The following is a 26,806-nucleotide window of genomic DNA, read 5'->3' on the forward strand; positions in this document are numbered from 1 at the left end:
GAAAGTGCACTGTACTTGAATGCCAGGGGGCTAAGTAGTGTTGCTTGCTGCCTGTAACCTTTGCTGAGAACCAGAATCTTAACTCACAGATTACAGGTGTAATAGAAAGAGGAGGTTTGTACGCCAGAGGTTTCATAAAGTTTGTGTTTGATTACTTTCCTCCATAAGTATATCCTTTTTTGTAGAGCTTGAAATGAAAGGAATAGAAATTGCAGGGCTAGAAAAATACTCAGGGTGTCCAGAAGGTAGGAGGTAAAAATAAAAATTCTTGCATGCAGAGTGCATGGACGTGCTTTTTCATTAAAAAGATGACAAAATATTCACTTGGCTAGGTAAAAAAATTTAGAAGAGTTTTTGGGTGCTTGGATGGTGAATGATCCCAGAAGGGAGAAGGGCTGTTGAGAACTCCTTAAGCAGGGTAAAGATTGTTAAGAATGTTCATCAGATAGAAGTGTGCTGGGTAAAAATCAGCCTCAGCTTTTGTCTGAAGTTTGTTAGACTTGCATGGAGTATTGACCTTTGAATTGTCATAGCAGGTGGACTGTACCAGTGGAAGTTTGTGTGTGGGGTTTTGTTTTGTTTTTGTTTTTTTGTTTGTTGTTTTGGTTTGTTTGTTGTGCTTTGGCTGGATGATACCGAGGTTTCAGTGGCAGCCACAGATAAAGCAGTTCCTGGACCCAAACTGTGCAGAGCAGGAGTCAAGTGTTGCATGAAATTACTTCAGCAAGCTCAGAAATTATCCTTATATTTAACAAAAAAAAGGAACAGAAGAGTTGTCTGAGGACAGCCAAAGGAGTAATGGGAACCATGAGCTGGAATTCCTATCTCCTTCAGGTTTAATTCTGCAAGCCTGTGTATCTGTCCAAGTTGTCTTGTTGAACCAGGACCTTACTGTTCTGACAGTGGAAGAAACTCCCAGGGCTTTGGGTTTTCCTGTGTGCATTTTTGAATTCCTGTTGAACAGGAGATGGTGGTCTTTAGTGCTCAAATTTGGAACAGGAGAGGAGTGCTTTTCCTGCAGGCTGATGGTAACAGAACTGCTATCTACTGCATCTGCACTAAGATTCACCACCTCACTGAGTGCCATTGATGGTCTTAGAACTTGTCTCTGCAGTTGTGTTCTTGGCAAGACTTCCCTACTTCTAATGGGGCTTTATGGAGGTCTTAATGTGAGAGCCAGGGACAAAATCAAGGCCTTGTTTTGTATTTGCCAGAGTGCAGGGAGTACAGAATGTATCCTGTGGTAGTAGGACAGAAAAAGCAGGTAATGAGTGCATTTCTTAATGCAAAAGTTGAGCCTTTTCCTGTGCTTAGGGTTGATAACCTGAGAGTTGAAATGTCGTGGTACAGATTCAGTTGTGAGGCTGGCTCAGGTTGTGGCTTTTAAAGAAATAAAATCACAAAATAAATTGATTTCCATTTTTATTTTTTAAGATTTGAGCATGCACTTGTCAAATTTTTCCTGGAGCAGTGAGGGCTACAACATTTTTGGAATCTTCACATGGCAAAACATGTGGAGTTGGGATGCCATGAATATGATGAGACTGGGAATGATATGGTCAGAGCTGGCAATTCTCATGTCATCATTGGCTTCCTGTCACAAATTGGTTGAAGAGGAGTGAAATTTGTCTTTCTTAGGAGTTTCTTGACACTTGCAGAAGAACGGATGCATCTCTGAACAGGCAGAAGTAAATTTTTTTAATAATCAGTCATATGAAACAGACACAGAAAGAGTTTTGGTATTGCATCACAAAGTAAATGCTGATGCTTGAGTCCATAACAGTTGAGCAGTGAGCTGCAGTAGGAATGTAAAAACGAAGTCTCTGTGGATGTGATCTAAGAGGATGCTAATTTGTTAATTAGGTTTGGTAAAGCATCTTTTTTCACAGTTCTGAGCGGTGACAATAAGCTGGTGAAGAATATTTAATTTAGGTTTTGAGTAGGTCATGAAGTAACCAGGGAGTATCTCTTCAAGCTTTTCATTATCAGTGTAAAGGCAGGGTAGGAGCAGCCTTTACTTTGACTGTAGCAGCTTCTGGGATCAGAAATATTTTCCTTTCAGTTTCTTGCCAGGATGATAACCATGTTCTTAGCAGTGTTGATTTAGTGGTGGTGGTGGGGAAGCTTCCTTGCTCTGTGTTTAAAATCCCTTGCAATTTCACTATGTTGTCCCTGCACATAGGGAGACAGGAATCTGCATATGCTATGCTAGTAGCTAGTATTATTTTTTAAAATATTTTTTTCTTAATTACTTGTACAGTTTCTTGGTGTGAATTGGAATAGCCTGCTGATTAATTACACCACGGTGAAGCTACAACCTCTTTGTTTCAGTGAAGCACATGTGTGTGGGTATATATATACTTCACGCAAGGTGATCTGAATGCTTGGTTTTTTTTGTTTGTTTTCTTTGTGGGTGTTGGTATTTTTAAAAATAAATGGAAGGAGAGGAGATGTGTGTGTATTGCAAATAATGTATGTGGAAAATTGTTTATAGTCTAGCTGTAAGTGGCTTTAATTTGTGATCTCTCTTTATAAAAGGAGATCAGCATAGTTGATGTCTCTCTGAAGTAGCTCATATTGAGTAGACATATCAAAGTGAGGGTTTAGCTTTCTCTTGCACAAGCAGAATAAATTTGAAAGATAAAAACTTTCCTCTTTCCTGTCCATCTTCTTTTCCCTCATTCTTTGAGGAATGAAGTTGAATTTGCAGTGTGAGTAAGAATGGACATTTCAAATGAAGATCTAATAGTGCCACTTGCAAGAATAAGCTTATCTAAATTGCTTAGGAAAAAAAAAAGAAGGGTTAACATTATTAGTAAGTGCTCATGTTGTGTTCTGTGACAGTTCAGGTTTGTTTTGTTGCGTTAAGATGGGGGTTGTGGTGGTGGAGATCCTTAGAATATCTGCTTGTTGGCTGCCTTCTGTGGTATTCCTCTCAATGCTGCCTTTGGGAAGGAAAGTGGGGCACCTCAAACACTTCAGGGTCCTGGTCAATTGAAGTAATTTCCCAGTAGCTCCACATCAAGTTACCAGAGATTCTGACCAGCCTGTTAGTCTGTAGGATGGAGGGCTGAATGTTCTGGGTCCAGAAAAGAATACTCTTTTTTTGCTCTCTGTTGTTCATGTGAATGAAGGTTACTTCTTGGAGCTCTCTTGAATTACAGTGTCTTTATAACTATTTCTGTGAAGTGCTGTACAAAGTCACACAGGGTTCAGCTACAGTTTGAGAATATTCTGGCGTGTTTGCATTGAGAGAGAGAGGGGAGGGATAGATTGATGTCAGGATTTTGTTTCACTTCCACAGCCTACATCTGCATACTTGCCCTTGAAAAGTAACTTAAAAGAGGCATAGTCAACTTTCTGCCACTTGAAAAATTAATTTAAAAATTATTTTGTCTTGAACCTTGTCCAAAATGCCCAACAAACCCAGATGTTTTCTGCAGGCCTGTTTTACCGTGTATTATAAAATTCAGTTCTCTGGTGCTCTGTGGCTGCCAGGATCATGTTGAAGGGTTTATTCTGGCATTAATGATGGGGCAAGACTGGGTTCAGCACACAAGTGCTGCTGTCTTTGAATGTTTATCTTTTTTAGGTATGGGGAGGAAGTGCTCATCTTTAAATTCAGGTTCACCTGGAACAGTTTGAACACAGCAGATAAATTTTGGTTGGAAGGGACATCTAATCCTACTTGAAGTAGGAATTTTAATTTGGTGTTTTAGTTGAGAGCATGAGTTTTGGAGGCCAGACTTTTTACAGAAAAAGATCAGAGGTGCAGTGGGTGTGGAATGAGCTTTTGATGTGTTTTAAGGAGCAAATGGAAATATGAGAATCTTTCAGGTACACTGGAGCACTGTGGGAGCTAGGCAGAAGTTAATGGTTTTCTTTTCTTTTTCTTCATGTAGTACTGTAAGGTCATTTGTTATTTGATGGGGTGTGGAAGTGCTGGATATTTTACTCTAACTGGTTTTCACCATTGGGCTTTTATAACTGGACTGTTTTTCAGACTTCTGCTGAACTTGCTTCTGGAGCAGTGGGCAGCAGTGAATGGTGTCAGTAGCCAGGAGGTCCCAGCAGTGGCTAATGTAAAGCTCATTGGAAAGCTAGCACAGCATGTGGAAGGCTCTTATCTCTGACAAGGAGTAAGCAGGCTGCTTTTGTGAAGTTAAACAATTTAATAATAAACAATAAGTGTCCTTTGACTGTTTTACTTTGGTTGTATGTTCAAGGAAATGAGCCTGCACTTAATCGAGGGTGAGAGGAGCTCCATCAGAAATACCCTGACTTGTCTGAAAGTTCAGGATTAACTGTGAATGCAGGAAGACCATTGGTCAGAAATCATACTTTCTTGTTTCAGCATTAAATAACACTTGAAAAAAATTCTCTGCATAACCCAGGTTTTTAGGAGAGCTGCATTGCTTGGGATTCATGGATGGTCTTGATCTTTAAATTTAAAAAATTGTTATAGATGCAGTGTTGTGTTTTCTTCTTAACATACTCTCCTTGAGCAGTTTTTGGTATAACTTTCAGGAAGGTAGCTTTGTCTGCATGAATGGGAAATGGAGGCCTGATGAAGATTTTTATTATTTGTTTGCTCTTTTCTCGTTAACACAAGTATTTATACTGTTTCTTTAAACTGGGCAAGATGTATTTGTCTGCAGGTATCTTGAAATATTTTGTAGAATTATTTTGCCAAGAATACTTGACTTTTTTCTTTTCTTTTCCCCTTCTTGGTAGTGACTACTTATATGGCCATGGCAAGTTTGCCAGTTAAAAAGTAAAATTTGTCAATAAAAGTAAACCCAGCAAAATATATTCCCATAATAAAATATATCATGTGGCTGATGTGTGAAATCACCTGCCCATGGGGAATATTACAGAACCTTCAGTAGTTGGAAGGGACCTTGAGAGATCATCTACTCCAACCTCCCTGCCACAGGCAGGGATGCCTCTCATCCAGACAATGTTGCTCCTGCTAGAGCAGGATCACCTGGAGCACATCACACAGGACTGACCCAGGTGGGTTTTAAATGTCTCCAGAGCAGGAGACTCTGCAGCCTCTCTGGGCAGCTTGTGCCAGTGCCTTTTCACCCTTACAGTAAAGGAAGTTTTTCCTCATGTTTATATTGAACTTCTTGTGTTCCATCTTGTACCCATTGCCCCTTGTCCTGTCACTGGGCACCACTGCAAAGAGTCTGGCTCCATCTTTACACCCACCCTTTAGGTATTTATAGACATTAAGGTCTCCTCTCAATCTTCTCCTTTCCAGGCTGAACAGTCCCATCTCTCTCAACCTTTCCTCATAAAAGAGATGCTTCAGTCCCTCAGATTGCCCCATTCAGCAGTTCCCTGTCTCAAACTGAGGGGCCCTGAGTTGTACCCAGTATTCTAGATGTGGCCTCTCTAGGGCAGAATAGAGGAGTAGGATAGGGCAGGATGGAAGGGGAAGATAACTTATAATAGATTACTCATCTTCTCAACCCAAAAGAGTGTTGAGTTGTAGTTTTAAAACAGTGTACATTGGAAGTATGGCAGTGTTAATTGTGTACAATGTAGTAATAATGCTTTTTCTTAATTACAGCAAATTTGGTAAGAGTAGTTTCTTACCGAGTTCCATTACATGAGTTTCTTCCTAATTACTGTTGCAGCTTTCTGCTTCCCATGTTCAGTGTTTTTCCCTTTTATTTATGAACTGACTATAAGTGGCAGGACATATCCACATGTGTTTGTGTATTGTCTTCATGGCATTCCTTATTTCTCTCTTAGAGAAAAAAGGTGATGTTTTTAGCCTCCCTTTCCTTTTTCACTGTTGTGCTTAAATATTTTGATGTTAGTAGGTGAGCCTCTCATTCTTCTTTGAACCACTGGTAATGAGTACTCCTGAGCTGGGATTCCTAAGACCTAGCAGAGTATTATGAACAGGGCTGGGAAGGAGAGGGCAAAACTTCATGATGTTGAGGCATGTGCTAAAAATACAGTGATATCTCAAAATGTGCACTTCCTAATAGGTTACTTATTTTCTTCTGTTTGTTGTCCAAGGTCTTGTTGATTCCTCGTGAAGAAAAGCTAATCCAGCCCAATTTTTTTTTTTTTCACTAAAAGAGGAGGAGAGAAAGAGACCGAGAACAAGGACTTTTCAGAGCAGGATATGAAAAACCTGCGTGCTGGAGCAGTATAATGACAGTGCCTTGTATCTTTTCACTCTCTATGGTGTCCTTTCTTAGTTAAAAACAATTGTCTTTTGAACAATCTGGTACTTCAGTGATGATCTTTGGATGACTGCAGTGGTTTTTACAGTGAGAAATGGAGCAGTGACAGGTCACTCCATTGGTTGCAACGTGTTGGAGGTGAAAGAAGTGTCTCTTTTAGAAAGAACTCCCATGTAATGAATGTCTCTGAGTTAAGGGGAAATCTTACATGGTTAGCAATCTGTTCTCCTGGCCAATTATCACTCTCCTAAGAGATTGATTTCCAGACTGAAAGTGAGTTTGCTTCCCTTGCATTGTGTCTTGTAATACCATTATCCACTAGGTCAGAGGGTCCTGTGCTGTGTGAAAATTATCTGCATACAAAGAAGATGGTCCAGTGTCTTTATAACTTTCTCTTGACCTTTGGTAATAAATGTAACTTTCAGTGATAATAAAATATATTGAAGTGATTGGTAGCTATTATTTGTGTTCTAGTTGCACTCTTGAGCTTAAGATCCTTTAAGAGGGAACTTCAGAAGTCCTGGAGTAATCTGTTGCCATTCTGGTATGTGGAGCAGTATTTCTTGCCTGCCTTGGAGCCTTCCTCACTCATCTTCCTCAACTCAGAGGTGCCTCCTGCTGCAATCAATTGTCATGTAACTCATTGCTGTGGGCTTGTTGGTTGTCCTTTTGGAATCTGTGCTTTATGTGCTCCAATCCCATCTTCTCATTCTGGTTCCTAGCACGTAACTGTGCATTTAACTGTGCTGAAATGGATGACATTAGGAAGTGCCTTGTCTACAGAGATCCAAATAATGGTGTCAGCAGTAACCACATATCCATCCCCCTGTATGTTCATCCAGGTACAGGAATCATAGAATCATAGAGTGGCTTAGGTTGGAAGGGACCTTTAGAGATCATCTACTCCTACCTTCCTGCCAAGGGCACGGATGCCTCTCATCCAGACAATGTTGCTCCAACTCCCATCCAGCCTGGCCTGGAACACCTCCAGGGAGGGGGCAGCCACAGCTTCTATGTGCAATCTGTTCCAGAATCACCATTCTCCTACTGAAGAACTTCCTAAGATCCAGTCTAAACATCTTCTCCTTCAGTGTAAAGCCATTTCTCCATGTCCTATTGGTGGACACTATTATGAAAAGTCCCTCTCCTGCCTTCCTGTAGGTTCCTTCAGGTAGAGGAAGGCAGCTAGAATTTTTTTCTTTTGTTAGTATATTGGTTTTATTACCTAGTGTCGCTATAATGTGATTAAAGCGAAGTTGCTGAGCTGGAGGTGGCTCTGCTGTTTAATTATGCTGAGTGGCACATGCCTGCTTAGGCAGTGAATGAGCATATTCATGTGAGAAGACCTCAAAATGTTCAATTTAATGATATGGTTGAGAGAGGAAATAAAAATGTCTTTGAGACATGATCGTAATCACTTAGAATGTCCTTCCTGATCTGCCACTGAAAGAAAATTCTTTCAAAATTGTTTTGTGGACTTTCTACAAGTCCATTGCTGGTAGAGTCTGCTGGGCTTCAATTTTAAAAGTTTGGATTTGTGCCAAAATATTGTTTGGAAGAAATTTGCTATGAAGAGTTTCTCCACTGTTCTCATGGAAATGCTTCAGAGCTGGGGAGAAACCACAGGTAGCAGCATGGGTTCTACACACTGAGACACTTCTCAAAATTTGACTGTTGTGGCTGCCTTTTTTTTCTTAAATATGGAGATTTTGTTGATTATCACTAAAAATCAAAGGGGTAATACACTGAAGACAAAATATACTCTTCTTTTTCTGCAGTTGCTTTTGATAACTTCAGCTTAAATCCAGGATTTGGATGCTGACATTCTAAAAGACATTGCTTTTTCAGATTTACATCTTTTGCTGTTCTGCTTTCAGGACATGTGCATCCACAAAACTGTAGTAGCATTGGAAGCTTAGCTGTGAGTTTTCTGGCTAGCTTAGTTTTCAGCGTTTAGGTATCTGTCTCATAAGTAAATTTATGAATAGTGCCAGATTTTGCATGCTGGAGTCCTGGAGAACATTACATTTGTGGCTTTTCTCCTTTGCCTACTTCCTTAGCACCAAACCCAGAAAGAACAGAGGTGGGTGGGATTGTCAGGTCTTCTTGTCTTCTCCACAAGGGCATCACCCTCTTGATCCACAGTAGCTGTTCCACTTGCACTTGGATTAGTGTGCACAGTGGTGTCTTAAGACTGGGCTGGAGTTGCTTTACTGTTTGAACAGGTAAGATGGCTCTCTTGGCTCATGCCTGAGTCCTGAACATGGGAATTGTTCATGGCTTTTCCCAGAGAGCCAGGAGGGGAGTGAGGGGACTGCTGATGAAGTTGGTGGAAGAGGCACCTGGTGCAGAGCAAGTCATTAATAAAAATCCTGACTTGTTGCAGAACCATTAGCAAAAGTAAGTGGCTTATTTGATTCAAAGCTGAGACATTGTGGGTGAAGCTGTGATGCTTTGTAGTGTATTCCCAGCTTTAGGGATTGGATTATTGCCATCTGCAGCAATCCTTAGATGAAAAAAAAGAAAAAAACAGCAGAGATTGAAATGTGCTGCTTTTCTGTTCTGGTGGTTGCTGGTGAAATGCTGCTGTGACCTGCCCATGGCTTCTGAAACTCCAGGTGGTCAAGAGTCTGCTGCAGGCTGTGTATGGTGACAGCCAGAGGCTTGTGGGGCTGAACAGTGTGGCTGATGAATTAACCTGAGAGGGGTGGCCTTTTCTATAGTTACTGGTCCCTGAATATTTTGGATAGACAGCATCAGTGTGTGTTGTGACCAGCATGTTCATTTGTGCAGGCTTCCAGGTTAGCAGCTTATTTCTTTCCCTTGACTAGAGATAGTTCCATTCACTACTTACCAAGGAGCTGACAGCCTGGAGTGGTGGTTTATGAGTCTCTCTCTCTTCTTACATTGACCTGTGGCTTCCACTGCAATACAGATTCTGGTATTTTTGCTTCTCTTCAAGGGGAGCTTCTGGTTCCTGCAATTATTGCTAGCAGTGGTCTGTACTGGGGGTTTTGCTGGGACTTGTAGGGGTGAGCAGAAGAGTGAATATTTGTTCAACCTTTGCACAATCAGTTAGTTTTGCAATATTCTGTCTATTAGCTAGCAAATCAAACCAGCATAAAAGAGCCAATATGGCCATCTTAGTGCCATTGTTGTGTTTTTTTATTTTTTCTGAAGTGCCATGGGGCCTCGATGAGTTTTCTCTGGATAGCTTTCAGGGTTTGGCAGCAGTGCCCTGCACTTCTGCATCCAAAGGAGCGTCAGCAGGATGGCTGCATCCTGTATTGCTGACTCTGCAGGGCAGCAGCACTGGGCTGTGAGCCCAGAGCATGGCGGGAAGATACAGATCTTGTGGCCCAGAGGTAAGAACCACCAAATTCACAAGACTTCCAGCAGAAGAGAGATAATCACAGAGAAATGCAAATTTTAGATAAAGAGATAAAAATTTTGGTCCATGTCCTTAAAGAGAGGGCTGTAAATTATCACTGAAATAATCACTAGGTGATCACTAAAATTATCACTGGAATTATCCTCGTGGCTTCAGTGCTGGCAAACTGAAATTCAGCTGCCTCTTAATCAGCAGGCAGGATCTTTGTGGTCTTTCACGCTTGAGTCAAGTGAAACCAAATCAAGTAACCAAGTCAAATTGCACTTTCACTCTTTGTGCAATACCACAGCAGAGGGGTCTGCACAGTACATAACCACTCCGGAAAACCTCTTTCCTGCTTCTGTGTGTCATTCATTGCAGGTTGCTTTGGCTTCCTTTCTCGTGCAAATATTTTGCCAGTCCTGCTGTAAGCACCTGCAAAATATTCAGTTTTAGAATGAGGATTGTGCTAGTCTTTGGGACTTTTTTTTGGCAGTTTGAGTCCAGTGCAGATGCTGTGCTAGCCACGGGATTTGCAAAGTTCTGCAGCTACAGGAGAGGCCACATTTCATGGAGCTGAGCCTCAGAGACAGTTTCTGCTCCAACGCAGTCATTTCTCAGAGCAGGGCTGGAAAAGCCAGGTGGTAAATTCTTGTGGCTTGGCGCTGGCATTAGGACATGGTGCTTTTAGCAATCAATAAGATGGTTTTGGTAGAGGTTAACATAAAATTTAATGCTTTATTTTCCAGTAATCTAAAAAATACTTTCTGAAGTTACAGAGGGCCTTCTCTTGAGTAGGATTTTACATGTAGTAGTTAATTTCTTAGCTGCTGTGTGCTAAAAGGGCTTTTTAATTGTTTTTTTTTTTTTTCCTAGTGAGGAGAAGGGCGGACACTGTGTAACTTCTCAGGCAACAGTGATTGTGCAATTGATCCTGTTACTGTGGAGCCCAGGTCCTTCCTACTCCCTGAGCTGCAGCTGCTTGTGCTGCTTTTTTCCTTTATTTTTTCCTTTTCCCCTCCTTCCCTCCCCCCTCCCCCCCTTTCACTCGTGAACAAGTTGTTTTATTTCCTGGATTGCTCTCTCTCTCCAATGGCAGTGAGGCAGTGGCTCGTTTGGGTTTATTCTTCCATTTCAGTATGCTGCAAAATCCAATTGCCCTCATGTATCACGCAGGGTATGGAATGCATAGAGAAATGAATTTTTTCATGAGGAGTAGAATTGCTTGCTACTTTATGGGTACATAAGAAAAGGCATTTCCTTGGATGTAAAAGAAATGTGACTGCAAATGGCCTTTGTTGAAGCTAAGGTCAGAAGTTATGACTTCATGTTCTCATGGTACTAGAAGCATGTGAAAAGATGTCTGGATGTTTGTTTTGGATTGGATGTTTGTTTGGGTCTTATTTTCCTTCCTCCAAAGGGTGGGCCTGAGAGAAATTTTAATTCTCCTCCCCCCTTTTTCCCCTGGGTCACCAAATAAAATACAGTACTCCTGTGTAGAACATGAGGTAGTTGTAAATCTCATGCTTTTACAGCCAAGTGATCTCATTGCAGTGTAATGAAAGCAGTTGATATATTATAAAAATGTTGTACAGCTTACCCTACTCACTCTTCATTTTTAATTTTATGTCATGCTGTTCCCATTTCAGGTTACACAGCCTCCCGTGACCACAGACAGCCTGTTTGGGTCCATGATAAACATTCAGAAGCCAGTAGATGGTAGATGTTCAGATTGCAGTGTGTTCTCTGCTTACAGATGCACCAAACCTACCACAGACAAGTCCCAAGAGAGGAGAAATAATACCTGGTCTGTGATACCACACTGCTTGTGTTTCCACAGCAAATATGATTTGTGTCAGTCATAAACAGACTCTGTGCGTGGTGACCCGTGGCAGGAAGTGGTAGGCAAGGGCTTAAGGTCCTTACTTAGTTTGTAAGTCTTGTACTTTAAAAGTTCAAGGGAATGCAGAGTATGCATTTTCTTGCTCGAGGTGTCTGTACAGTCATGAAGTATTTGGGAAGATGCCAGGTTGATTTAGGTTTTAGCAAAGTGCTGTCATTTGTAGGAAGCTGTGGTCTTTCACTCTGCTTCAGACAGACCTGGTATACAGAGGATTTTCTCCTTTTCATGCAAAAGATTGAATGTGCAACCCGTGTCCAGTCTGCCTGTACCTCTAACCCCTGAGTTTCTCATGGCAAGATTACCAGGTTCTGCCCTAGAATATTCTGTGTTTCTCTAATATAGCCTCACCCAGTGTTGCATGTTGAAGCCAATTTTGGTAACCACATTGGTCACAGAGTTGATTTCCATTGTTGGTGAAGACTCTGTTGGACTGCATACCTCAGCCCTGCAGTCTGGAACTACAGATGCAGTTGTAATGTATCTGTGCTGGGGAAGAACAGAAAGTAATGATGAGAAGGGAAGGACTGCAAAGACTTTTTCTGAAAAAATACCCCCAAAACCAACAAAACATCTAGACATCATAGCTAGCTCCTTGTCATCATGGTGCCCTGATTTAATGTAGAGTTCCTGAGAGTTATGCTTGTGTAAGGCTCACAACTTCACTGAGAATTTCAGAATTGCTCTTTAGACCTTCTTTGTGAGGTGTTCTGTGGTCCTAATCATAGAATTCCTTGTAGGGACCTTGGAACTTCTCCAAATGGGATTTCTGTGGCTCTTGGGAACTGTCATCTTTGGCCATGAAATGGATATGGGGGGTTGAGTTTTGTTTTGTTTTGTTTTTTTAAAGAAACTAATAGGAGGATTTTAGAAATCAATCTGTAATTTACTAGTTAACTTGTAAAGGTCAGACAAGGCCTGCCTGAAAACCCTTTGTTTAGAAAACATCAGATTATGACTGTATAAAGCATCTTTGCCTCAAATTTTTGTGTGCCTTATTTCCAGGTACAAAACCAAATACTTGAAGAAGAACAGTGAAATGGAAGTCAACACATGTGGTCTAACCTGGATTTGAGAAGTATGTCAGACCCCTTTGAAATACAGATCTGTTCAGGAATTTGCCCAAGAACTTATTTGAATTCCAAATTTATACTGATTCCTTAAAAACATAGAATGGAATGACCTGGAGAGGAATCTGTGGCTTGTCTGCTGTAGGAAAAGGCTGATCATTTGAATCAGTGGGTTACTGTAGTGTTTATTATTTGCATCCATCTCTCTGCTTTGTACATGTGGTTTTTGCAGTTGATTCATGTGTATTCATGTGAACACACAGGTAACTTAGTGCATCACTCTTTGGTTTTAGAGATTGATAAAGTCCCCCATATTCATTACTAACTCTGAAAGCTTTTTTTCTTCCTACTGGTTTCCAAATAGTCAGCAGTTGAGCTTGTAAACTTAGAAATAGAGCAGTTCAGGAGGAAGATGTTAAGATGTTTCTTGGATGGCTGCTTTAGAGAAAAGATTTGTTTTGTTTTGTTGTGGGTTTTTTGGTTTGGGTTTTTTTGTTTTTTTTTTTTTTGGTTGTTTGGTTGTTTTTTTTTTTTAATCTGGTAGTTTCTTTTCCGAGTTGCAGTTGCTTAAATCTCCCCTTTTATTTTTGGGCCTTAGTGCACTGTTAAGTTGGGTTATTGGAGAGTGTATTTTCTGTTGAAGACAATGGAAACTGTTGGTATCAATTTACAGTCGTGTTAGAACAGCAGCTCAGGTTCAGTAATATTCTTTCTTGATCAGTCTGTAATATCTCTCCTAGTAAATGCTGTTTGTATTTTCTGTATAACTAAGGACATAGCCATGAAATGTTAATTCTCTTAACAGAGAGTTCATACTAATCAGTCTGTCCATTGCACCTTTACTCTTAGAAGAGTAAATCTCAGCTATTGAGTAAATCTCAATTATGTTGACTGCTGGGGAGAAGAATTTTAGAAGACTTTTAATCAACAGTGATACTTGATCACACTATTTAAAGGCTTTTTGCCCTTCAAATCTTATCAGGAAGAGAAGCAAGGTGGGGATGTTGCATTGCAAAGAAGGCAAAACGTTATTGCCAAAGTTGTGTCTCTTTAAAGTAACTAATTCCCACTTGAGCTCTCCTGACAGACCTCCTCTGTGATACAAAAATCTGTCATCTTTGGAAGTTGAAAAGCATGCAAGTATAGTGTGTTGATTAAGCTTATTGCTATTATTATTATTAAAAAATAAAAATTTAAGTCCTTCTAAACTAGGAAGGGGGTGACATTAGTGAGCTTAATGATTTGTCTTATGTGATGTTTCCTGATTCTGTGATACCTTTCTTGAGCACTTTTTAATCAAATGTTGGCTGTTGACATGATTATTATGGTACCTTGCAGTGTTCAGCAGTGCTTTATGTCTCTTCATAGCAAACATAAAGACTTCTGTGATATGAAAAGCCTCACTCCTTCAAGCTAACACTGCACACTTTGGTTAAGTATGATTATTTTAATGATGTAGGCAGCAAGCCAAATGTGACATTTCTTTACAGAATTTGTGGGAATCTAGTCATCAAATCAGGATTGGTTGGTGTCTTAAGTGATATTTTTTCAAGCCAACTGTATGGACACCTTTTTCCATGAAAAACAAAACTGAACAGAAATAACAGTTGTTGACAGACAGCTTTTATACATCACCAATTTTTTACTTTCTGTTTAATGTTCAGCTATTCCTTATGTAGTAGAATGGTAATGAAATGTTATTGTATTGGGTTGTTTTTGATTTTTTTTTTTTTCTTTTTCATTATGGATATTTTTTTTAATGCCGCTTGGTTACAGCACAAATAATTTTAACCAGAATAATAATGTATTTTCTTTTCTGCTCTTGACATTTCTGCTGCAGAAGGGTCAAGTAGTTTTAACTTCACAGTAGGAAAAATATTTGTGACCAACTTAGATTGCATTTATATAAGAGTAGGAGGATTTTTTTCCTTTGATAAATAGTCAAGCTGGATAGAAATTGTAAAAGAATTCTACTGTTGGTGGCTCACAGGCAGAAGAGAAAAGAGATTCTTCAAATTATCTTCGGAAGGAGTTGAGTAAGGATGTGTAAAGGAGAATGAAGAATCAACTGTATCCTCAAGTAGCCACTATATTCCTTGTCGTAAATGTCCCATCTCCCTCCATCAGCAAAAACTCAAACCCAAACAAATAAAAAAAAAGAACAACCAAAGAAACTAAGGTCCAGATGGAAACGTAAAATTAATGCAAATGCAGTAGCTACAGATCTGATAGAAATACTTACTAGTATTATTCTGTGGCTGTCGTAACAGGGACAACTTGATTACTGTAGACAATTAACTAAAATTATGATCTGTTAATACTTTTCAGAAATTTCTTCATGGTTAACTGTACAGACCATTCCATTAGTGAGGTTACTGGATGACTAAAGAGTAATATTGCAGTTTCATGGTGACAAGTGATATGTCATTCAAAGTCCATTTAGACACTTCTTTTATTTCTTTTTTAGGATTTGATATCAAGTACCTTAATTTCCTTTTGCTTCAAGAAAAAGAAAAAAAATGAGCTTTGTACACTAAGTGCCAATGATGAGCTGCTTGAGGAGGCTGCTGAAGCCCTGAGTGGCTGTGGGAGATTTCTGTTCAGCTTGGGGGTCACTAAATGGAAAGATCACTTTTTACTTTGGACACTCTTTGATGTCACATAACAGTCTGAAACAATTATTGGGATATTCAGGATTGGTTTAGTCAGTTGTTTTGTTGGGACTTTTAAAGATTTTGTTGCCAACATATTAAGCCAGTCAAGATGGGAAGAGTTTGGTTCCAAATGAGTGCCTGGAAGGCAGAACCCAAAGCTGCCAGGACTTTGTAGTCAGTCTGCAGGTCTCACAGGAACATGGTAGACAAATAATCTTGGATAATACCAGAAGGTCTCTTTTCAGGATGGAAGTAGTAGTTCCACGGATGTCTTTATTGTCAGGTAGGTACTGGAATAAGGCATCATCTCATTTACCATCAGAGCTGGTAGACTGTGCAGTAAAATAGGCATTTGTGGAAACTGTTAGCTTAGCCTTCCTTTTCTAGTATGCTTTCAGTTAATTTAGAAATGACTTGGACTGGGGGACAGATGTCTTGAGTCTATGTTAGCCTTGCAAACTCAGAGTATGAACACCTGGTTATGGATGGGAGTTTGAGGAGATGAATAAAAATACTTGTCTGAGAGTCAAAAGTCTGCAGCCTTTTCCTGAGAGGTGAAGGCTGGCAAATTTCAGTGGGATTGTGAGCAGGACAACAGCTACAGAAATACTTTGTAGCTGCACATGTGCTTTGGAAACAGGCTCTGGGAGCTGAAGATTGCTGGTGTGGTGTGGTGTGTGACAGAATAAATAAAGAAGTCGTTACTCCTAGGGTTTATGTGTATCATCACTTCTGACTTGCTCAGTTACAATGTTGGACATAAACCTCAGGGTATTCACAAACATTTCAGTATATACTGATCCATACTTTTCCTGGTCAGGCTGCTTATTGCCTTAACTTTCTGAGCTGGCAAAAGAGAACAGGAACATTTACTTCAGCAGAGGTGAAACAATTTCTTGGAATAAATGCCCTTCAAGCCTTGGAGGCCAAGGTCACTGACCAGAAAAGAGTTCTTGTAGAACAGAAATAGCTAGCTGGAAACCTTAGAAATGAAACCTCCTCTACAAACTGTTTCTTCTGATCCCTGGGGATACCTGCTCACTGGCTGTGCAGCACACAGCCTTAAACCAGTATCCTTAGCCCCTGGAACCAGGACTGCTGGAAGATGTGTAAGAAATTGAGAAAGTGTCTTGGTGCTGCACGTGTTGTGAAGCCTTTTACTGGGCTTCTGGCTGAGAACACTGTTGAGGAAATGTGTGTAGGCTGGAGCTGTTGGCCTGGAAGCACATCTCCTTCTCTGGGGCAATTTCTTCATCTTGCAGATGGACAAAACCCACAGGGTCCCAGATGCAAGAGCTAACTTGGTGCAAGGTCAGCTCTTGCCCTTATGAAGAGTTCTGGGCCCTGTCCAGAAGGAAAGAGGAGACCTGGTCAGGTGGGATATCAGCAGTAAGCTGACAAACTTTGCACAGTACATGTTAGAATGGGATGCTGGGATTATAACTCACTGTATATGTGACAGTGGGAGTGGGGAAAAGAACCTCTCAGGATCTCTCTGGTTGGAAGAAGCCTGAGCAGGAGTGTAGTCCAACCTCCTGATCACATCTGGACCCATCTGTGAGACAGGACAAAGCTGTGCTGGGCTTGGTCCTGTTGTGTCTTAATCCTCCAGGGCTGGACACAGCACAGCCTCTCTGGGCTCTGCTCTGGGGCCTTTCTGTCCTCAGTGGGGGAAAAAGCTCTTGTGTGCAGTGTGAACCTCTCTCCTATCAATTTGTGCCTCTTGTTGGCTCTTGTCCTCCTGCCATGGAGTGCTGTGAAAAGCCTGACTTTGTCTCTGGTGTGCCAGTTGCCTGTGGCACCTTTTAATATAGGTCAGCCTTCAGTCCATGTTAGGAAATTGTAACTTGGTGATTAATTAAAGTAAATAAAAATTAATATGAGCTTGGAATTAATGGCAGGGATAGCACAGTGATATATTGATCACATTATACAATACAGCATTAGTCAGTGTAACTGTATTGAGCAAGCTGGCATGCAGACACTAATTTAGAAGGAAAAATCTTTATTTACTCTGGAGAGTGCTATTTGGAGCACACTTCTTCCTAAAACAAATAACCATTCCTCCTTCCTCAGCAGGGCATTGAATACAGTGCTTAAAATCCTGTTGCAGGCCTCCAGGTATTGTCAAGGTAGCTGAACATTTCTTAATGCCAGAGCATCTGTTCTCCAGGGAGCTATCTGAGCTTTGGGTTTGAGAATTTTAGATACCAATGATTTAGATAATCAGGGTTTGTCTCTGTATCCAAAGGGCTTTACTCATTCCTGTTGAGAGCTAAAGGATTAGCAAGGCATTAGCTTCCTGAAATAAGCAGGGAACCTCTCTCTGTTATTCTAGTTTTTGTTTCCAGTTTGATGAAGGGAAATGTTACCTGTGTTCATGAAGGTTTATTTTATGCATTTGTAAATGAAGTAATAGCTTGTATAAACAATAGGTTCTTACTGTTTGATTGTGTATTTGACTGATCTGATTAAGGTCCTGGTCTTTTGATATTTAATCAACTTCTAAAGAATGTCCATCATCACTGATCTTTATTTTTGAAGAGATGACCACTGTAGAAAGGTTGATTGTTCTCTTGGAGCTGCACAGGGATAAGGCAAAGAGGCACTGGACCCATCATCACTGATCTTTATTTTTGAAGAGATGACCACTGTAGAAAGGTTGATTGTTCTCTTGGAGCTGCACAGGGATAAGGCAAAGAGGCACTGGACCCAAACAGAAGCAAGGTAAATTACAGCTAGGATAAATATTTTCACCATGAAGGCGGTTAAATGCTGCAGTTGGTTTCTCAAGGAAGTAATGGGATTTCTACCCTTGGAGATGCTCAGAACTCACCTAGACCTCTGAGCAACCTAATCTGGGTCAAACCTATGCTGAGCAAAGCCTTCCAGCCTATGTAATTCTGGACTTACTGTTAATACCACCCAGTACTTCCAGGACAGGAATCACAGTGCTGTAACATTGAAGACCCAGTTACTTCATTTGAAAACCTTTGTATAAAAGAATAATGCTTCTTATCAAGCAGTTTAATTATTGAAATTCTATGTCACAGGTGACCTGCAGATAAGTTCACCATATCTACGTAGGGAGCATTTTGATTTCAATGTAGACAGATTGCCATTTATTTCTAGAAGAAGTGCATTTCTGTGCTGCTAAGGGTGTTTGTGGGTTAACACACCCTTGACAAAGACTTCTGTAAATTGAGGATTGAGTAAAGTAGATGAGAATGTTCTGAAGAGAACTTGAAATAAATTTTACTAATCTATTTAAATGTACATAGTTTTGATGGTTCATTTGGAGGGGGAATTAGCATTTATTTCCATTTGAAGCATCAACTTAAAATAGTAGATATTATCAAAGCACGCAAATTTAATTAGGAAGTAATTAAACATTGAAGTAACATCAAGCATGTGCAACAATTTTCTTGTTCCTTTTTCAGTCTAATTTTGGCCTTGACTTAACCTAAATGCAGTTCATAGAGCACTTGTTTCCAGTGGCATTACAAGTCAGGGGTTGCATGACTTGGTAACACTGAAGCAAGACTTGGGCTTTAGCAGAGCTTGCCTACAGTAAATGAGACTGGGTTTATTTCCTTGACTTTGTCTTGCTCTAAATGAGTTTGAGTTGTTGGTGTTAAGCTTTCCTTGCTTTTAAATTCTGTCCAGTGCCAAATTGTTGAAGTTCTTTTTGGTGCTCTGCCTCTCTGTGTCTAGGGTGTCTCTGGAGATGTGAAAGTGGCTGCAGCTCAAGCTGTTTCTCTAGGGGAATGTCTGCTTCCTTTTTTGCACCTGGTTGGTACTTTGCTCATCTGTCTTCTCAGCACTTTGCTGTATTGAGAAGAATCTGGATGAAGTGCAGCCCAAGGAAGGTGTCTGAAACTTGTTTTCTGAATGCGACTGGGTTTCTGAAAAATAAATAGAAAAAATAAATAAATAGTGGTGGGTCATGAAAATGGAGTGACTGGGAGCAACAGCCATGGCTGCTTCTGAGCTGTGCTGGCGTCTGCTGAATCATGTGCTGCCTGGATGGACATCAGAGCAGATGTCTTCTGGTGGATGAGAAATCACAAAGGTATTTGTTCAGCACACCAAAGGGGAAACGTGGTAACTCTTTGTTATATTGGTTATTTGTCATTTATTTTTTCATGAGGTAGCTTCCACTTATTACGCTTTTTGAAATGGTCATGAAAAGACACCCAATATGAAATGGGTAGTTTGGGGTTTTTTTTGCCATGCTTCTCTCCCAGTTTGGGTTTCAGCAGCTTCTGGATAGTATGGGATCTACAAATGGGAGAGCCATTAGCCAGAGAGCAAGTTGCTGCATGTCTGCTTGCTGCCTGTCTGGAAAGGTGATGTCAGATTTAGGGTGAACTTAGATGCCTTTCTGCACCTTTTCATTGGACAGAGAATCCTGCAAGCAGCATAGCCATGGAGTCCCTTTTTGTGCCTGTGTGCAGAGCATCAGGAACCTTATTTCAATGGAGAGAGTGAATGCCCTAAAAAATCTAGGAGAGAGAAATTTGTGTCTTGGTTATTTGGAAGAAACACCTGGTTTCCTCAAGGAGGGAAGAGGAATGGTTTTGATTTCAGTTTTTAACATGCTGATTTCCCAAATATTTCCCTAAAGCATTTCTCCTGTATAGCAGACTTGATTAAGGGGGAGGTAATCAAGCTATATTGCCACCTTGGCACTGACCCAGAAGGGGTTCTCCTTTCTCAGAACCTGCAGGAGGGGTTGAGTCTGGTTGGAGGACAGAACATTAGCTACCATGTCTGTTTGGGATGCTTCTGAGCCTCCAACAGGCTGGGGGATGGGAGCAGACTGGCCTTGCTTGAGCTGTAACCAGAGGGTTAAAAATGAAGCTGTTTTGTTACTTAGTGTAGTTAGGTATCTTTGGAAGATGCCAGTCTTTTGGGATATTCAGGGTTGAAAACTACCTCCTTTTTCTCATTGCTGTAGAATAAATGCAGCACAGCTGTAGCTGCTGTTGGTAACTTGGATGATGACCACAAGGAGAATTTAAGCTTGGACAATACTAAAGATTGGTTGATCTAGGTAAAGTAGGAGTAATTTATTTTTGTCACCAAGGAAGGCATTTAGTTCTAGGTAACCATGTTTAAACTGCACCTCCTGCCCCCCCCCCCCCCCTCTACCCTCCCCCTAGTTGGTTTTGAGACTGCAAGTCAAAACAACTCATTTTGTGCTTTTGTGCTTTTGATGAAATATTTCTCATTGTGACCCTAAGAAACTTAAAATAGGGAAGTAGGATACATTTAAGGGAATGAAGGCATTCCAAGTGTACTGTGGGAGTATGAACTAGGTGGTTCAAGTTTCCAAAGACCCAGTTGGAGACATGGTTCTTAGGTGATACCATAACTTTTTCTTTTTACTGCACCTGGTTACTGTTAGACCAAATAGATAATGCATATGAAAGATGGTTGCAAGTTGTCTTCTGGATTTGATTTCCTAATGATGTTTGGTTTTATAGTATTAGCTGGAGAAGAGGCTTGATTTCTGCTCAAGTAAGCTTGTGAGTTTTGAGTACTTGTAGTGTAACTGGTCATTTGAGCTTTGCAAACATAGTAGGTGGTTATGTCTGGCTTAATAGCTGTACAGTTTGCTTTGGAGCCCGTACCTTCCATTGTCTGTATTTAAAAATAAAAATACATCATTTTCAACCTGAGATGTTGTGATACAAGAAAGCACACAATACAATAGAATGAAATGCAGTTGAAGGTAGCAGAAGCTACAGTTCCCTATTTGTACTGAGGTTTACTGGCAAGGTAGTCCCAATAACTGTCCTGTGACAAAAGGAGCGTTTGTTTATCCTCTTAGTCTAAATATTTACTTGCTTCAAGAGAAGTAAAAATAAAAGGGCTCACCCTGTTACTTGTACTGAGGTTCACAGTCCAATTTTCCCTGTTTCACATGCTGCCCACCCGTGCAGTATTTGGTCCTGCCTGCTGACTCCTTATTTTTTCCTCACAAATTAATGCATGACAATGAGGTGAAAGTAAGGGAAGACAGACATTACAAGTGGAGGGTGGAAGCCTTCCACAAGCACATTATGTTTAATCACACAGAGAATCACTGTAGGGTGATTCTCTGGGCTTAATGATTGTGTGTGGCAACACATGCCTGTGATATGTTGCCCAGGCCTGGTATGAATTTGATTTTGGCACTGGAAGAGCAGCATCTTAAAATGCTACATAAGTCATGGGCACGGATACAGTGTCACACATGAGGTTGGATTCTAGGATATCTGCTGGCCTCAGTTTATCTATTTTAGTATGGTGACCACTGCAGATGGGTTGCTGGAGTTAATCTTTTGAGAAGATAATTTTAAGTGGATGCTGTGTGGCCTGTGAGTAGGAGAGGTAGGTCAGTCAAAGTAGCAATGGTGCTATCAAGAATGCTGGTGAGATGAGTGCATGAAGTGCCTGAGTGGATGGATCCCTCTGGGAATGGAACTTGTGAGCCCATCATCCTGTGTACTGGGGGGGCATTAGAATATTTTTGTAGTTTCTTGCTCAGATGCCTTTGCCAATTTTCTAGGAGTGTTCTTTCTAAAAGCAGACTGTGTTCAACAAGCAGTGACCCTTAATCTTACAATGAAATAAATGCAGTTTAAAATCTCCCAAGAGTCTCAAAGTGTAATTTGTTAATTGGCTTCCCTCCCTTCTCCAAGGAGTAGCAGAGGGTTTTATGGTCATTGACTATGGAGTAAGAAGAGAACAGCTTGGCTGTTAATGCTGAACTCTTGCACTTGCCAGGTTACTTACCTTTTTAGTGCAAACAGTGTTGTGCAAAATGTTTTATTGTTCTTAAACACTGCAGCATCTCTCTGAGCAAGTTTGTCACCTTAGTGCCATCTGTCACGGAGCTTTTCTAATGTACTTGATACTGGTTCACTTTTTTGACCTGTGCTCATTCACCCATGCTAAAACTTTCCCTGCCTCTTTTAAGGTGCCAAATTACAAAACAACAAATGATGTGAATTGAATTATAAAGTTTCCCTGGTTGCTGTACTGTGTGGTTTACTGCATTCTGCAGGTGTTCCTAAAAGTTGTGGATGCTCCCTCCCTGGCAGTGCTCAAGGCTGGGTTGGCTGGGGTTTTGAGCAGCCTGGTCTGGTGTCCCTGTCCCTGTCTGTGCAGGGGGGGTGGAACTGGATCATCTTTAAGGTCGCTTCCAACCCAAACCAGTCCATGACTCTATGAATAAGGCTGACTGGGAATAAGTGGTAAAATCATGTTGTGCCATCTCCCAGCTAATGAACCAAGGTGCAGTATTTCATTGATGTCCTGGGTGGGTTTGCCAGGTCCAACAGGAATTAGTGTTGGTTTTGCTGCCTTTGGTTAGTTGGAGAACCTCTTTGTAATGGATTTCTGTAGTGATGCTGAAGTGAGCTCAAACTCAGTGCCCCTTGTTGGCTTGTTTGTGTCCACTTGCAAATTCTAAGGTAAGCATTATACATCTCTTGATAGAAGAGGCAGAAAACCTGAAGAGAGTCCAGGAGGAGAACATTCATTATCTTCAGAGTTGCTCAGCTGGGTTGGGGTCAGTGCAGCTTGGTTCTTACTGCCCTGCCATAACGATGGTGAGAAATCACTTAGTTCCTTGCTCTTCCTCATCACAGGCTGCCAGTGCATTAATTACTGGGCTTGTGTTTTATAGTAAGTCTCTTCTTAGCAGTTCATGTGCTCTGATTGGGTATCATATAGTTGGGAAGATACCACTTTTTTAAGCATAATGCTGTGTGTTGATGACTGGTTTGCTACAGTTCCTTTTTCCAGCAGCTATTTAAAAGAATTTTAGGCTTGTGAAAGCCCAGTTGTTACATGCCAAAGCTCTATGATTTTATGGTCACATTTATATTCTAACCTTTTTCCTTTCTCTACTGAAAGAACAGCCTTGGTCTTGAAGAGAAACCTTTGGAAAGGAATGGGCCGTGTCCTCTTGAAGCTGTTTGCCCTGATCCCAGGAATGCTGTAGAGGTGAGTGATGTGGATGGTTAAGAGCTTTTGTAGAAATTGCCTTTTGATTTGTAATTGGCACACTCTTCAGTAAACTCTGCGTGAAGCAGTTTATTTGCCTGTCACTGAAAGAGAGTTAATTCAGGCACTGTCAGAAAACATTTTAGAATTGCTCTACCCAAAAAACCTCTTTGGGTTTTGTTTATCTGTGCAGATGTTGTAGAAATACATAGCTCAGTGATCACAAAAAGTTGTGTGGTGCAGTGCATGCTCAGTGTCAAGTTGTGTTAAGCTTCGATGTTCTAATTGATAGGTTTAAACCAAAAAGGGTGAGAATTATCACAACACCCGAGATCATCATTCATGATTATTTTTCAAGTTTTTCAAGTCTCTCATTCTTACTTTGAGAGAAGAACTTTTAACTGTTTTTAAGGAGGGTGACAGTCTGGGACAGGTCCATTCTGTATCTACCCAAAGGTAACACTAACTTTTGCTTCCAGTGACATGTATTCTGGTTTTCTATCCTACTTTCTTTAGATTATGTGCAAACTGGGTAGACTGCTTGCTGTGAGTGTTTTTCCCAATATAGTCCTGCCATAAATATTATGGCCTACAAGACTCTCTCTTGCAAGTAGAATATTCAGTCTAGTTTATTGTCATATTTTTTAAGTCTAAAGATGATTAAGTGGATATATCACCTGATGGATTTTTTCTTAACTGGTGAAGTAAAAAAAAAAAAAAAATCTCGTATAACTGTCAAATTCTGTCATGCTTTGGTCTGCTGGTGAAAAATTATTGTAGCAAGCAAAAATTGATGCAGCAGGGGAGGGAGAGGTAAGCATGTTGAGGTGCTCCTAAGCAAAGAAGTAAATTCCCAGAGGGGCAGTTGAGTTAAAAACGAATAAACCTGTCTGGTTACTGTGAAGGATTTCTAATCTTTATCATCTTACTTTAAAAGCATAGGTGTGTGTGGTGTGGATACTGAAGAGTTATGTCCTGGCTTTGCTAGGACACCCTTTGACCATTTTGGAGCAAGAGGGAGAAAACACAGTGGAAAGGATACTCTAGTATGTCACAGACACAGAAAGTAACGGGGTGACCCGGTGGGAAAAGACCCATTAGTACAAGAAAATGCATTGATATTTGAGGCATGTGGAGCCTAGCAACCTCTTGTAAGTGGTGCCATTTCTTATGGATACTTTCAGTTATTCCTGTGTCCTCACCATCTTTATCTTATCTGGTATAAAACTGAGAGTTGTAGATTGTTCAAGGCGAGGTGTTAATTCTGATTTAACAAAAGCACACAGAAAGACAGAAACCTCAAAACACATCCTTCATTATGGAATCCTGCATTTCAACATCAGTGCTTTCATTCTAGTTCTGTGCTGCTGCTTTAGTTGCCAATATTTTATTCATTAGCAACAAAAAGAAATCATGAACTGCTGTTCAGATACTTATGTAGGAAATCCTTCCCTGGCACTGTTTACATCCTGTTCTTCCAGTTCTGAGGACATGCAAGAACTGGCAGAGCTTATTAGGCTGGGTTTAGATGCTTTTCAGACCTGAGCCTGCTGTATTTGATTCTGTCAGACTCTTGGTGGGACCATGTTGAGTTTTCTTTCCAGCTGTGGCATGACTTATGCAGCTACAGGGATAATAGCAAAAGTTATGATGCAGTTTACAAACACACAGAAGAGATGAGGAAAGACAGCTAACCATGTGAATTTGTCAGGGATAAAATCATACCAAGTTCTGTTAGGCTTACTTCCTTGACAGATTAATTGGATTACTGCATTAGGGAGAGACTTTGCCCTAATGTTTGTTTCCTTGTAGCTGTTCCTGTTCTGCCACAGAGAGAAGGAATGATTGTGGTTTTTAAGAGCTTTTCTATAATAAGGTGTGAAATGTGGATATGATTGTCATCTGGGATATGGTGGTGGAGAAGTCTGACACGCTGCTTTGTTTTAATCTCCCTGTGTTGGAAAGAAAAGGGATGTTTGTGTGCTGTGCTTCTGCATATACAATGCACTTCCTACAGTTGTCAGGTTCTCATGAAAGATCAGTTTGCTGTTTCCCTGAGAGGTAAGCACCAATATTTCCACACTAGGTCAGTAATTTTCCTGGTGATAGTTTAATGCTTGAAACTCCCTTTGACATGTGCCCATCTCTTGGTGATATTCCCGTCTTTTGGTCTCTTATGGATGTGAAATGTAGTGAAGGAAAAAAAATCTCTCTCTAGAGGTTAAATATGTGGAAATGCTGCTCTCTGGGTCTGTAATCCCAACTGCACACAGAGTACACTCTTGGCTGTTGTTACCTGGATGGGGTGTGGGAATGTTTGTCTGTTTGTATGTGTTTTATGCAATAGGTACCATCACCTTTACTTCAGGTGCATGAATATTGCCCCTCTGAGCTCTGTGTAAATTTCTCAGCTTTTAGAGCATCCTTTCTTTGTTCAGGGAACAGCTACTATCAGGCAAATTGATAAAAGTTGTAAAAGTCAAACACCTTCTCTCACTCCTTGCTCCAAGATTGAGCAGCCTGAAGTGTGGACTTGAGGGGACACCTCACTACAAATCCTGACAGAGAAGTAAAACCAAACAATAGAATGGAATGTATGGTAGAAATGTGAAGGATTTTTTATATAGGGATGTATGAGAGCAAAAGGCTTTGCTCTGGGACTATTGTTGTAATTAAATCCACTTAGTTACCAGATTTTTTTACCCAGCTGTTGTCTATTGTATGGTCCTGTGCATGAAAATAACATGGCTATGATAGTAAACACTGTTAAGGCAGAATATTTGAAGCTAAAAGTAGGAAAACCCACATTGTATCTGATCTAGATGTATGATGATATAAGCTGGTAAGAAGTATCTCTTGTACTCTTTTCATTATTCCAGGATAATTAGTTCTGCGGTAACTGAAATTTTAAACAAATTTCCTTTTCTGTGAGAGAAGTAAAGCAAGAAGAAACATCTTCCCATTTGTAAGCTGTGATCCGTCCTCATTTGTGCTGCCTTTGCAGTCTGGATGTCTTTTTACTCCCAACATACAGTTTTTCACCTTGTTCTGCTGCTTGTGTGGTTTTGGTTTTATTTGTTTTTGTAAAGCAGCTGTAGCAGTTACTGTGGCCTGGCTGTTGTAAGACAGAAGGAGGAATCCCCTTCCCTTCAGCTTCACAGCTCCTCCCATCCCAGATCCCCAGCTGGGCTCCACAATCAAACCAGCCTGAGCACTGGTACAGGCTCTGCTGGGGGATGGTGGTGCAAAGCTGGGCAGGGCTGCCTGACTGCCAGAAGGATGTTTACTAACGAAGGGCTGGCAGCTGCTTGTAGGCAGGGGAGCTTGCCTTCTCCTATTAGTGATATCTTACAAGGAAAGGATTTGAAAACTAAGATGCTTGCGCTGAAATTCAAGAATTCAAGGTAGGATGAGACCTAAGTGAATATAAACTATCTTTATTTCTTAGCTTGATAATTTTCCTCTTAGGTTAACATTTAATTGCATGAATACCTTCTGTAAAGTGTTACTTCTTGTTGTCAGACTACTCAGGAGCTATGCATGCTGTTACGAAGAGAAATGGAACCAAACAACAAGCTGAGATTTAGAGTGATATCTTGAATAATGCA

General features: G+C 40.6%; 1 protein-coding gene across 2 annotated transcripts in view; it reads left to right on the forward strand.

Annotated features, from left to right (window-relative positions):
- Nucleotides 1-26,806, forward strand: part of WDFY3 (WD repeat and FYVE domain containing 3) — a 160,785-nt gene that overhangs the window by 6,446 nt on the left and 127,533 nt on the right. Inside the window, exon 2 of one of the 2 annotated variants that reach the window (XM_071753664.1) lies at nucleotides 23,109-23,198. The gene's annotated coding sequence lies outside the window, so the exon portion shown is untranslated. The remainder of the gene's footprint in view (nucleotides 1-23,108; nucleotides 23,199-26,806) is intronic. The other variant, XM_071753665.1, reaches the window with a different exon arrangement.

Source organism: Heliangelus exortis, chromosome 10 (assembly GCF_036169615.1).
Source record: "Heliangelus exortis chromosome 10, bHelExo1.hap1, whole genome shotgun sequence".
Classification (NCBI taxonomy): domain Eukaryota; kingdom Metazoa; phylum Chordata; class Aves; order Apodiformes; family Trochilidae; genus Heliangelus; species Heliangelus exortis.